Genomic DNA, 11,989 nt, shown 5'->3' with positions numbered 1-11,989 from the left:
AAAAACATCATGAATTTATAATAACTCTGAAGGTAAAGCTAAACAATAAGCAACTGGTCCAATCCTTTCTAAAATTTCATAGGGCCCAATGAATTGAGGACTCAAGCTCCATGGTTACCAAGCTGTACAACCCCTTTCTACGGAGAGATCCTTAAATATACCTTGTCATCGACACTGTATTTGATATCCATTCTTTTCAAATCTGCATAACTCTTTTGTCTATCTTGTGCTGCTTTTAGTCTACTCCTAACTATCTAAATTTTATCTGTAGTATGTTGCACCATTTCTAGATTCTCTAGCTTTCTTTCTCCCTCCTCAATCTAACACACTAGCATTCTGTATCTTCTCCCATATAAGGCTTCATAAGGAGTCATGCCAATACTAGCAAGATAGTTATTATTATAAGAGAACTCTATTAACTATATATACTTATCCCAACTTCTCTTAAATTCCATCACACATCCTCTAAGCATATCCTTCAAGAGTCTGGATAGTTCTTTCTGATTAACTGCCTATCAGAGGGTGAAATGAAGTACTAAACTTCAACTTGGTGCCTAAAGCATTTTTCAAGCTAGGTCAAAACAGTGATGTAAACTTTAGATCTCTATCTAAAATAATAGAGAATGGGGCACCATAGAGTCTTACAATCTCATTGACATAGATCTTTGCCAACTTATCTAGTAAGTAGTCCACCCTGTTAGATAAAAAGTGTAATGAATTAGTTAATCTGTTAACTATCACTCACACTGCATCATGTCTGCGTGAAGTACGAGGCAATCTACAAACAAAGTCCATGGTAATATGCTCCCACTTCCATTCTGGAATGAGAAGTGCTTGCAGCTTCCCTATTGGATGTCGATGCTCTACTTTAATTTATAGGTACACCAAACAGGTTGATACAAAATCAGCTATCTCTTTCTTCATACCTTTCCACCAATAATTTTTCTTAAGATCTCTATATATCTTAGTGCTACCAGGATGAATACAGTATGCAGAACAATGAGCTTCTTCCATGATCTCTCTCCTCAAGTTTTCAATCGTAGGTATACATAATCTATCATCAAACATTAAGATTCCATTCTCCTTTAGCAAAAAGTCAATACAAGTTCCCTTTCTTACTTTATCACTGATCTTACTTAACTTTGCATCTTGATTTTGTGCTTTCCTAACCCTTTTCACCAAAATTGGTCTAACTTTTACAGTTGCCAACAATGCCCCTCAACCATCCACTGTTAACTCTGCTCTTAAGGATCTAATCTCCAGTAATAACAAAAGTTGAACTGTCTTGAAATGAGCTATATTACTAAAGGACTTGCTACTAAGGGCATTAGCTACCACATTAGCCTTGCCTGGATGATATTCAATGATATAGTCATAGTCCTTTAGCAATTTAATCCACTTCCTTTGCCTCATATTTAACTCTTTCCTTTTCATCTTGATTTTGTGCTTTCCTAACCCTTTTCACCAAAATTGGTCTAACTTTTAGAGTTGCCAACAATGCCCTTCAACCATCCACTGTTAACTTTGCTCTTAAGGATCTAATCTCTAGTAATAACAAAAGTTGAACTGTTTTGAAATGAGCTATATTACTAAAGGACTTGTGATTAAGGGCATTAGCTACTACATTAGCCTTGCCTGGAGATATTCAATGATACAGTCATAGTCCTTTAGCAATTCAATCCACCGCCTTTGCCTTACATCTAACTCTTTTTGTGTGAGAAAATACTTCAAACTCTTATGGTATATAAAAATCTGATAAGTCTCACTATAAAGGTAATGCCTCAATGACTTTAAAGCAAACACCACTGCAACTAACTCCATATCATGGGCATGGTAATTTAATTCATGTAAACTAAGCTGTCTAGAAGCATAAGCTATCATCTTCCCATGTTGCATTAACACACAACCTAAAATCTTGTGAGAAGCATCACTATACACAATAAACCCGCCTACACCTTAAGGTAGACTAAGGACTAGAGCTGAGGTGAGACAAGCCGTAAGCTTCTCAAAACTCTCTTGGCATTCATTTTTCCATTTAAACTCTGCATTCTTCCTAAGCAGTTTAGTTAATGGTGCTGCAATATTGGAGAAATGTTGGACAAAGTGGCTATAGTATCCTGCTGAGCCTAAGGAACTCCTTACTTCTGTATCATTAATTGGAGGATCCCAATTGACAACTGCCTCAATCTGCTTAGGATTAATAAATACTCCATCTACTGAGATACCATGTATCAAACCAAAACTCACATTTACTTAGTTTAGCATACAGTTGCTCCCTTCTTAGAGTTTGTAGTATGATCTGCAAATGCTTTTCATGATCTTTCTTGCTAGGAAAATACATCAAAAAATTGTCAATAAACACTATAATAAAACTATCCAAGAAGGGTTTAAACACCCTATTCATGAGATCCATAAAAGTAGTAGGTGCATTAGTTAACTCGAAAGACATAACAAAAAACTTTAAATGTCTGATTTCTAAAAGCTGATCAAAGAGATCATCAATGAGGGGTAGAGGATACTTGTTTCTCACTGTAACTCGATTTAGCTGTCTATAATCAATGCATAACCTTAAAGAACTATCTTTCTTCTTCACAAACAGCACATGAGCTCTCCAAGGTGAAACACTAGATCTTATAAAACATTTACCAAGCAACTCTTGCAATTGTACTTTTAGCTCCTTTAGTTCTAGTAGAGCCATTCAGTATGTTGCCATAGAGATAGGAGCTATACCTAGGCTCAAATCAATTGAGAACTCAATCTCTCTATTTGGAGGCAACCCAAAAAGCTCTTCAAGAAAAACATTAGGAAACATACTATTGGAATATCTTCCAACTTAGGTTTCTCTAAGCTACTGTCAATCATATGAGCTAGATATACTTGACAACCTTTCCTCAGCATTTTTCTAGCAGTCATGGCAGAAATTACATAAGCAGGAAGAAAATATTTTTCTCTATAAAAGATGAACTTAGACCCACTAGGACAATTAAGCATCACTGATGGGCATCGAATCCGTTAATTAAAACTGATTTCCTTTTTCTAATTTAATAGTTCTTGTAGATAGGGTGAATGAGTGTCGATCCCATATAGACCTTAAACTTTTTCAAATTAAATGCCAAGTGAAGAAAAAGAAGAATTGTTTAAAATGAAAGAGAGAAAAAGAAAATTTCTATTAGAAAAATTGATTTGAAGAAAGACTAAAAAAGAAATAAAATAATGTGATTGAATAATGAAATAAATAAATAATTTTAAAAGTACAACTAAAGGTAATCAAAGCTAAGAGGTTTTCAGTTGATCATTGATTCAAAAGATAATTCATTTAATTTTTTATTGTTTGGTTATAGTGTTCAAACAAGTGAATCCCACCAGTTCTTCTTTAAGATTAAATTAATTTGTGAAGCGCTAAATTACTTCTTAATTAATTAACATCCCCATCAAGCATGTATATTTAATTAACAAATTACTTTAAGAAGAGAAGAACCCAAATTTGATCAACAATTGTAAGCGAATTATTTAAACTAAATCAATTAGTTTCTTAACATAAATAGATATGCTAATTGCTAATTGTACTAATCTAATTAAATAATTATGTATTTACTTGAGTTAATTAGCAATATGTTGTCTATTTAAGATATCCAATAGGCTTCTTGAATTCCTAAGAAGACAACAATGGAAGTGGTGCTCCTCGAAAATAAAAAGAGTGAAAACATAAATTAAGATGAAAAGAAATTAAGAACAAATCTCACAACTGTAATGAAACTTTAACTTGATTAACATTCCACTGAAAAACGAGTACTTAGCCTCTAAACGTTATAACAAAAATGCAGAAAAAGATAAAAATAAGAAGAAGAGAAGGGCTCGGCTAGAGGGAGATGTGAATTAGGAGAGGTGAATTGGGAGAGGAGATATGAGAATAGAAGAGAAGAGATCCTACTCATAAAACAATCTTTATATAGGCTTTTCCTAAACAAAAAGATAAAAGATAATATTCAAAATTTAAAATAAATAAAGTAAATCGACTAATCCTTCTATGGTTGTTATCATAATCCTTAATCTGATTGTATTTGCAGCTATCTGAAATAATTTAAATTATGTACAACTATCAAAACAAAAATCCTGCAATCTATCCGTCGAGCTTAGATCATAGCCTTGGACACGGCTATACCTTCCAGTCTGAAATAGCCTTTGCTGATTCCTTTTCATACTTTTAACTCCAATTCTGTCCAAAATTAAAATCCAAGTAAAAAAGCCAACTGTTTACTATCAAATTCATAACAAAATTATGGAAATTAATATGAAAAAAGTGGTGAGTTTTACAATTCATTAATCACCAACTTCTAAAAGTAATCTACTGTGGCATAATGGCGTGATAGCCAATCCATATCTAGGATAGCATTAAAAGCGTAAAGGAATGAAATCTACTAACAACTCGTGATCACCTAACTTAACAACACAATTCTTGTACACATGCTCACATACAATAGAATTTCCAATTGGAGTGCCTACAACTAGTCCACAGTCTAAGGATTTTAACTCTTTATCAGCATGTATAGAGAATGATTGAGATATGAAGGAATGTGTAGAACTAGAGTCACAAGAATGTGTGCATCCCTACCAAAGATAGTCAACATACCAGTTACCACTTCTAGAGATGCTTGTACCTCATATTGTGTCATCGCAAAAACTCTAACCTGATTGTGTTGTAGGCCTAGATTGAGAAGATGAACTTGCTCCACTAGCTTTGTTGACATTAGGTCTAGCTTGAAGTGTAACTCCACCCTGTGGTGGTGCCATACCATGTTGTGGATTTTGAGGCGCCACTGATCTGTGCCCAAAACCACTATCGCTAGCCACAAGAAAACGACAATCCCTCTTGATGTTTTCCATGGCACCACACTCAAAACATCCTTTACCAAACTTCCTACACACCCCATCATGGTACTTGCTACATATAGTACATTATGGGAAATGTCTTTTCTTTTGCTCAAACAACTTTAAAACTTTGGAATAATCAAATATGCATGCCCTAACAACTTGCAATATTGGTTTAAAACCTTTAGAAAACATAAGAGAAGCAAGGATTGAACTCACCTCTTGAAGAAAACAGAAAACACAGCAACCAAAACTCGAAGATGAGGGAAAATCATTTCCAAAGGTCTCCAAAGGCTAAGACTTGAAGTCCAAACTCAATTCTTCAAAAAGAAGGTAAAAACTCATAAATTCACCAAGAGATTGAAGTAAAATCAGCAAAAATATCTGGGAAAGGGCATGGACTTACCTCTGTCCGAAAATGGAGAAAAAGTTCTCACGTTTTCCGGCTGAAGGCCTTTTATAGGTGGCTGAGAAAACCACGTTCGACGGCCGGACTTGAAGGTTTGGCAGCCGAACCTTGGGATTCCTCTAAAACTCTTTCCTCTTTTCTTTCTTTTAACACAATTCCAAAAACAAAAAAAAATTTCAAATTCATTTTATGAAAAACCTTATTTTACCCTTCTAAAGATTTTAGCTTCGAGATTCCGAACTCTGATGGAGATTTCGTTGGAAAGTGGAAATTCCGACGTTGGAGTTTAGCCGGGTATTACATTCTTTCCTCCTTAATGTAACGACCCGGAAACCAGACTGCTACCGGCGCTAGGATTCAGATCGACTTAAGATCGCCGGAACCCGTAGCAAGCCTAACATACGTCCTGTACGTTTGATAAAATCCCATACATGATCATACATTTGTATAAAAATTTTAAATTTTTCATACACCAAGCTTGACCGGTGCATGCACCATAACTGTAAACATAAAACCCCTTACTAGAGCCCTCATCAAATGCTCCAGTTGGGTCAACATTTCATATATCAAGCTTGGTTTATCAGATAACATCATCAAAACATTTACATAAAGATCATGTACAACAGGGATTTACAATAAACATTAGGGCCAAGCACAATACTAATCCTCATTACATTACTTTACATTACATTACATGTCCACTACAACTCTATTACATGACATAGCCATTACCCTTGCTGACTTCCTGCTATCTCTAACCCTGCAATCCTGGGGGTTAGGGGAAAGAGGTGAGCTACAAAAGCACAGTGAGCAGAACAGTAAAAACGGTTCATTAAACATATGCTTTCATGAAATGCATCACATCACAAACAATTCACATCAAGGATGGACTTGTACCAATGGCCCTCTACATAATCCAATGTGCCCGGCCTACAACGGGAGCTCCTCAGGACTTTTGCTTAACATATCATAACATAACATATCCAACTGTGCCAGGGGCATAGAATGGGCCTCGACCTAGACTTTCTCTTACTCTGTGCCAGGGGCGTAGAATGAGCCTCGACCTGGACTTTCATATCATATCATATCAAGGGCCAATGGGTCATCCAACATCCATCCACATCAACATCATATTATGCAATGCGTTATATTCGTGAATTCTAATGCAATACAACCTATTACATACATGGCATTCATGATGCATGAACATGCTTAAAAGTTTAATTGCTTTGAAATAAAAAGAGTTGTGTTCTACTCACCTCTGGCTGACTCAACTGACTCTGGAGCAGCTAACTCACTACTGATCACCTCGGTTTCTCAGGTCCGATCCTACACAGGTGGACTCAAATGAGGGACCAAACATACTCTATAAGGACTCTAAACATCTCCCCAAAAACCCCCTAAAACACCATAAAACATGCATAGAAAACAGGCAAAGGAAGGTTGGGCAGGGGACTTTTGGCGGCAGGTTCGGCTGCCGAAGGTCCCTACAGATCCGAAAGTCAGGCACTTTCAGGGGCAAGGTTCGGCGGCCGAAAGCCTTCACAGACCCGAAAGTCTTCACAGACCCGAAAGTCACTAACCTTCGGGGACAAGTTCGGCGACCGAAACTCCCCTACAGAGCCGAAAGTCCAACTTTCGGGGGGTGAGTTTCACTAAAAAATAAAAGCGGATTAGTAACGGAAATTAGTAACGGATAATATCGGTTTCTAAATAATAACAGATTAGTAATGGATATTAAGATAGAAAATAAATTAGTAACGGATTACAAAATCCGTTACTATTCCGTTACTAATATTTGTAACAGATACAAATCTGTTACTAAATTGTTTTAATTTTCATTATATAGTAACGGATATCCAAATCCGTTACTGAAGTGCAATTCGTTAACATATTTTAGTAACGGATTATGATATCCGTTACTAACTTATAAGTTAGTAACAGAATAAATCCGTTACTAAAGTTAAATCGCTAACTTAAAGACTTTCCTCTTTTTCTCCCCCGTCATTCACATAAAACTCTGAGCTCTGCTAACAAATTAAATCCCTAGCTATATCAATCGATTCCAGCTTCCCCTTGGTTCATCGCCGGCGGAATTTGACGCCAGACCAGTTGACGCCACTCCCCTTGGTTCATCGCCGTCAATCGTCTCTTTCTTCCCTCCCCTCGGTTCATTGCCATCTCTTGCTCCCCTCCATTTGGTACATTGCTGTCTTCTATCAGAGATTGGTTTCAGATATCGTGTTCTTGCTTTCAGACTAGTTGACGCCTGCAGACCCCTTTCTTGCTTCCAGAGATCGCGTTCATCTTAAATTTTTCTTCTTCTTCAGTCTGTCTATAAAGGTAAGGGTATTAGGGTTTTTCTTTTTTATTGTTTTAAGATTCTCTGCTTGTTTTGGTTGAATTAATTGTTTCTTATATACAAGTTCACTTGATGTCGTGATTTCGCTTGTATTTGAGTAGTGATTTAAGTAGTGATTTCGCTTGATGTCTTCATCTCAGTCTTCCCTCCTCAAGCAATTAGAAAAGACACACTTAATTAAACTGGGGAAATATAAAGGGAGGCGAGGCTAGGGAACTGTGTAAAGTTAACCTGCAGAATTTCTCCGTCTCAATCTTTCCCTTTTTTCTGTTTTATGAGGCTAGTGATAGCTGTTGAAGTTGAAAGCGAATTAATGGCTTTCCCCACCAAAAAGAAAAGTTGGATCACAGTGTTCTAACTTTTAAACTCTAACTGAATCCCTATTTAGGTAAATAGAAAATTTTGACAGCTCCCACCCATTTCCTTTCCTGGAATATTGTGGTCTTCTATTTGTTTATTTTTAGTTTTGTATTTAGCAAATGATTCCCAAATGAAAAAATATGAAGGGTGGTGGGTTTCTGGGCATGGGGTAGTCCACATGCTTTCTTTCACTGCTTTTGGGAGCATACAAGGGCAAAGGCTCTAGCTTGTAGGCACCTCCTCCATGTGTTTGTTGGGCACTCAACCAAATTAGCGCATAGGGCCTCTCCACCATGACTTCCACATCCCAATATCCCCACTTTTCCACTTGCTCTTTCTTTCCCTCCTCTCTCACCATACACATTCTATTTTCTCCATAAATAGAAATCCTCCAATATTATAATCTAAATATCAATACTAATGATTTTTAACTCATTGATATTAGAGTCAATTTAAGATTAAAGAAAATTTGAATTTAAATGAGCAAATTATTCAACAAAAACAAAAAGATATCAATGCTAAGTTTTGCTTTCTTAAGCTAAAAATTACATTTTAGGATGTAGTCTTATGCCATTTAATAATTAATTAATTGATTGGTTGGTGATAGGCAAAGCATTTAGAGCTTGCACCGTCTAATTTGCACTTTGCAATGCCTAGGCCATGCTGCTATATCCATGATTCCAAATCATTTGTCTCACTTGAGAAGAATGGAATTTATTTGTTTCTTTTTCAAAATTCTTAATGATATTCCTACTACCTATAATTACACATAAAAAAGAAAAGGTAGCGGCTAGGTTAGATTGGCTAAATTCTTTCAAGATAATCATTGAGGTTACCCTTTCTTCTCTTGTGATTTTGGATAAAATTGCAAGGTTGATTTGATGCAATCCCATTAAATATCTTTCGTTCTCACTATGTCCATTGCCACTGCAGCATGTGTCTGTTGTTGGCACCAGACAACAATCTAGAAGAATATTATATTTCAAGTTTCTGCTTGATTAGTTGATATTCTGGATGAATAGCTAGCCATGTTAACACAAACCCCACATTTTGAAGCTGCCCTTTTTTCTCTAAGTATTGGCAGGCCAAGTCTGTTCCCATGTCCTTCTCTGATCTCTACCAACACCCATCAATTACCCATTTGCAGGAAGAAAATCACAAAGAGCCATCCTTTTCTAAAATCTACACAGCAATGCTGAGCTTTCATATTGATTGTGATGATTCTCTGTGTCCCCTTTCATGCATCCAAAAAAGAATTAGGGAAGCCAATACTGCTCCATCGAATAAGTAAATGAATAATTGTTCATTAATATTGGAAAGATTATTTTAATTAATCAAAATCAAATCACCAATATTAAACTTAGTGAATAAAATTATGATAAATCAATCATACTACTTTTGGAGATTAGATTGGTGATAAATCAATACAGTTCCCAAGCAACTTCAATTTAAAATTAAATTAATACTTAAAATAACTAACCCGAAAACAATTGAAATTGATATTGTTGGAATTAGAAATCCCTCTAATCATACCACCATCACACATACATTTATTAAATTTTAATTAATCTAAGATTGAAGGTTTCATATCATATTAAATTTAAATTAAATTTAAATAGTAGTTGAATTAAAAAAAAGTCAGTTTCAGAATTTATTACAATCTATTATACAAATTAATTTATTACTGAACAATTCGATTCACAAATTGATCAAGCCGAATTGATCAAAATTTGACATGGATAGTTTCTCTCCTTATGCTTCCTGTTGGCTACTGCTATTGTTTTTCCTCACTTTAACATGGATATGCTTATGCCAAAACTTTATAGATATAAAGAGCAAAAGAATAGCAGACACCCTATAAATTTGGTGTTAAAAGTTGACATTGATTGAAACTATATATGATTGCCTTTTTAGTGAGTATTCAAGAATTTAAGTTGAACAAAACAGGTATTGTTTAGTCTATGAATGCCTTTTAGTGAACTCTCTCGTTCATTTCAATATAGTATTCAAGTTAATAATTGCTCAAACCATATTATTTAAATAGCTCCACATTTCAATTTAGTTTTTGTAGATGAGAATATCGTTCTGACCAACTCATTATTTATTATTATATATTATAGGTACAATAGATACAATATGCCTTCTGATAGAGGTTGGATGTATGCAAGACTAAAAGATGGTCTACTAAATCTTTTATTCGTTGAAGGATTAAATGAATTCATATTAGCTGCCAAACAGTTTCCAGACTGTTTGAATGGAGAACTAATTAGGTGTCCATGTAATCGATTTAAGTGCCAAAATCGCAGTTTTGAAGATGAGAGTACAGTTAGGTTTCATCTAATGAAATATGGGTTTGTTGGAGACTATTATGTATGGTATTTGCATGGTGAAATTCAAAAGTACAATGCGGTCCATGGGAGAAGTAATGATTCGACTGACAACACGTGCAATATGGAATATCAACATAGTGAGTTCTCTAATGCTTATGAACAACTAGTTGTAGATGCGGCAGGACCTAGTTTCTCCCCATCAATAAGTAATGAGCCTCCAAACCAATATACTCAGAGATTGTATGACATGTTGGCCGCTGCTAATCATGAATTGTGGCCAGGTTGTGAAAATTATTCACAACTGTCAGCTATGGCAAGGATATTGAATATCAAAAGTGAACATCATTTGTCTGAACGCTGCTTCGACAATATTTGCCAATTCATCAAAGATAGCCAGAGCTCTAGTAAAACCCAAGTTGCTTATAGTAAAATGTATTACATGCCAATTACACCTAGATTACAAAGGTTGTACGCATCTAATGCTACAGCCAAGGATATGACTTGGCATGTCAATCATGGGACTGATGATGATTTAATGCATCATCCATCTAATTCGCATGCATGGAAAGGTTTTGATAACAATTGGCCTCATTTCAGTACTGAGAAATGTAATGTCCGTCTAGGACTATGTACCGATGGTTTTCAACCCTTTGGACAATCTGGTCAGCAATATTCATCATGGCCTGTCATATTGACATCGTACAACTTACCCCCATGGTTATGCATGAAAGGTGAGTATATGTTTCTCACTATACTTGTTCCAGGGCCTAGAAATCCAAAAGATAAGTTGGATGTGTATTTACAACCCCTAGTAATTGAGTTGAAAGATTTATGGGAGAATGGAGTTGAAACATATGATGCATTCAATAAAGAAAATTTCAACTTATGAGTTGCTTTAATGTGGACTATAAGTGATTTTCCTGCGTATGCAATGTTATCTGGATGGAGCACTGCAGGACGGACCGCTTGTCCTTATTGCATGGAAGATAGTGATGCATTCACATTGACAAGAGGAGGTAAGCAATCATGGTTTGATAATCATCGCAAATTTTTACCTCCTAGTCATTCTTTTAGAAGAAATAAAACATCTTTTAGGAAGAATGTATCTGTTACTAAGAAAGCTAAACCACCAATTTCTGGTGAAGAAGTACTGAAGCAAATTGATGAATTGGGATTTAAGAGGGTTACAGATGAAGATGCATTTGAAATAAATTCTCGTCTATCAAAGCAATGCGGTTGGCGAAAAAGAAGTATTTTGTGGGATTTACCGTATTGGAAAAGTAATTTGATTCGGCACAATCTTGATGTAATGCACATTGAGAAAAATTTCTTTGAAAATATAATCAACACTATAATGAGTGTTGAAGGAAAGACAAAGGATAATGCCAAGTCAAGGGCATACCTAAATGTGATCTGCGATCGGCCAGAATTGGAAATGGATCAAGTCAATGGGAGATATCCCAAAGCTTGTTACTCTAGATAAGCAAAGTAAGCAAGTGTTATGTGATTGGCTGAAAAACCTCAAGTTTCCCAATGGATATGTTTCCAATATGGGGCGATGTATTGATATGAAGAAGCTGAAGATGTTTGGTATGAAGAGTCATGATTGTCATGTCTTTATGCAGCGGATTATGCCAATTGCATTTCGTGAGTTGCTTC

This window comes from Manihot esculenta, chromosome 17 (genome assembly GCF_001659605.2).
Source record: "Manihot esculenta cultivar AM560-2 chromosome 17, M.esculenta_v8, whole genome shotgun sequence".
Taxonomy (NCBI): Eukaryota; Viridiplantae; Streptophyta; class Magnoliopsida; order Malpighiales; family Euphorbiaceae; genus Manihot; species Manihot esculenta.
Note: the sequence above shows the minus strand (reverse complement) of the source record.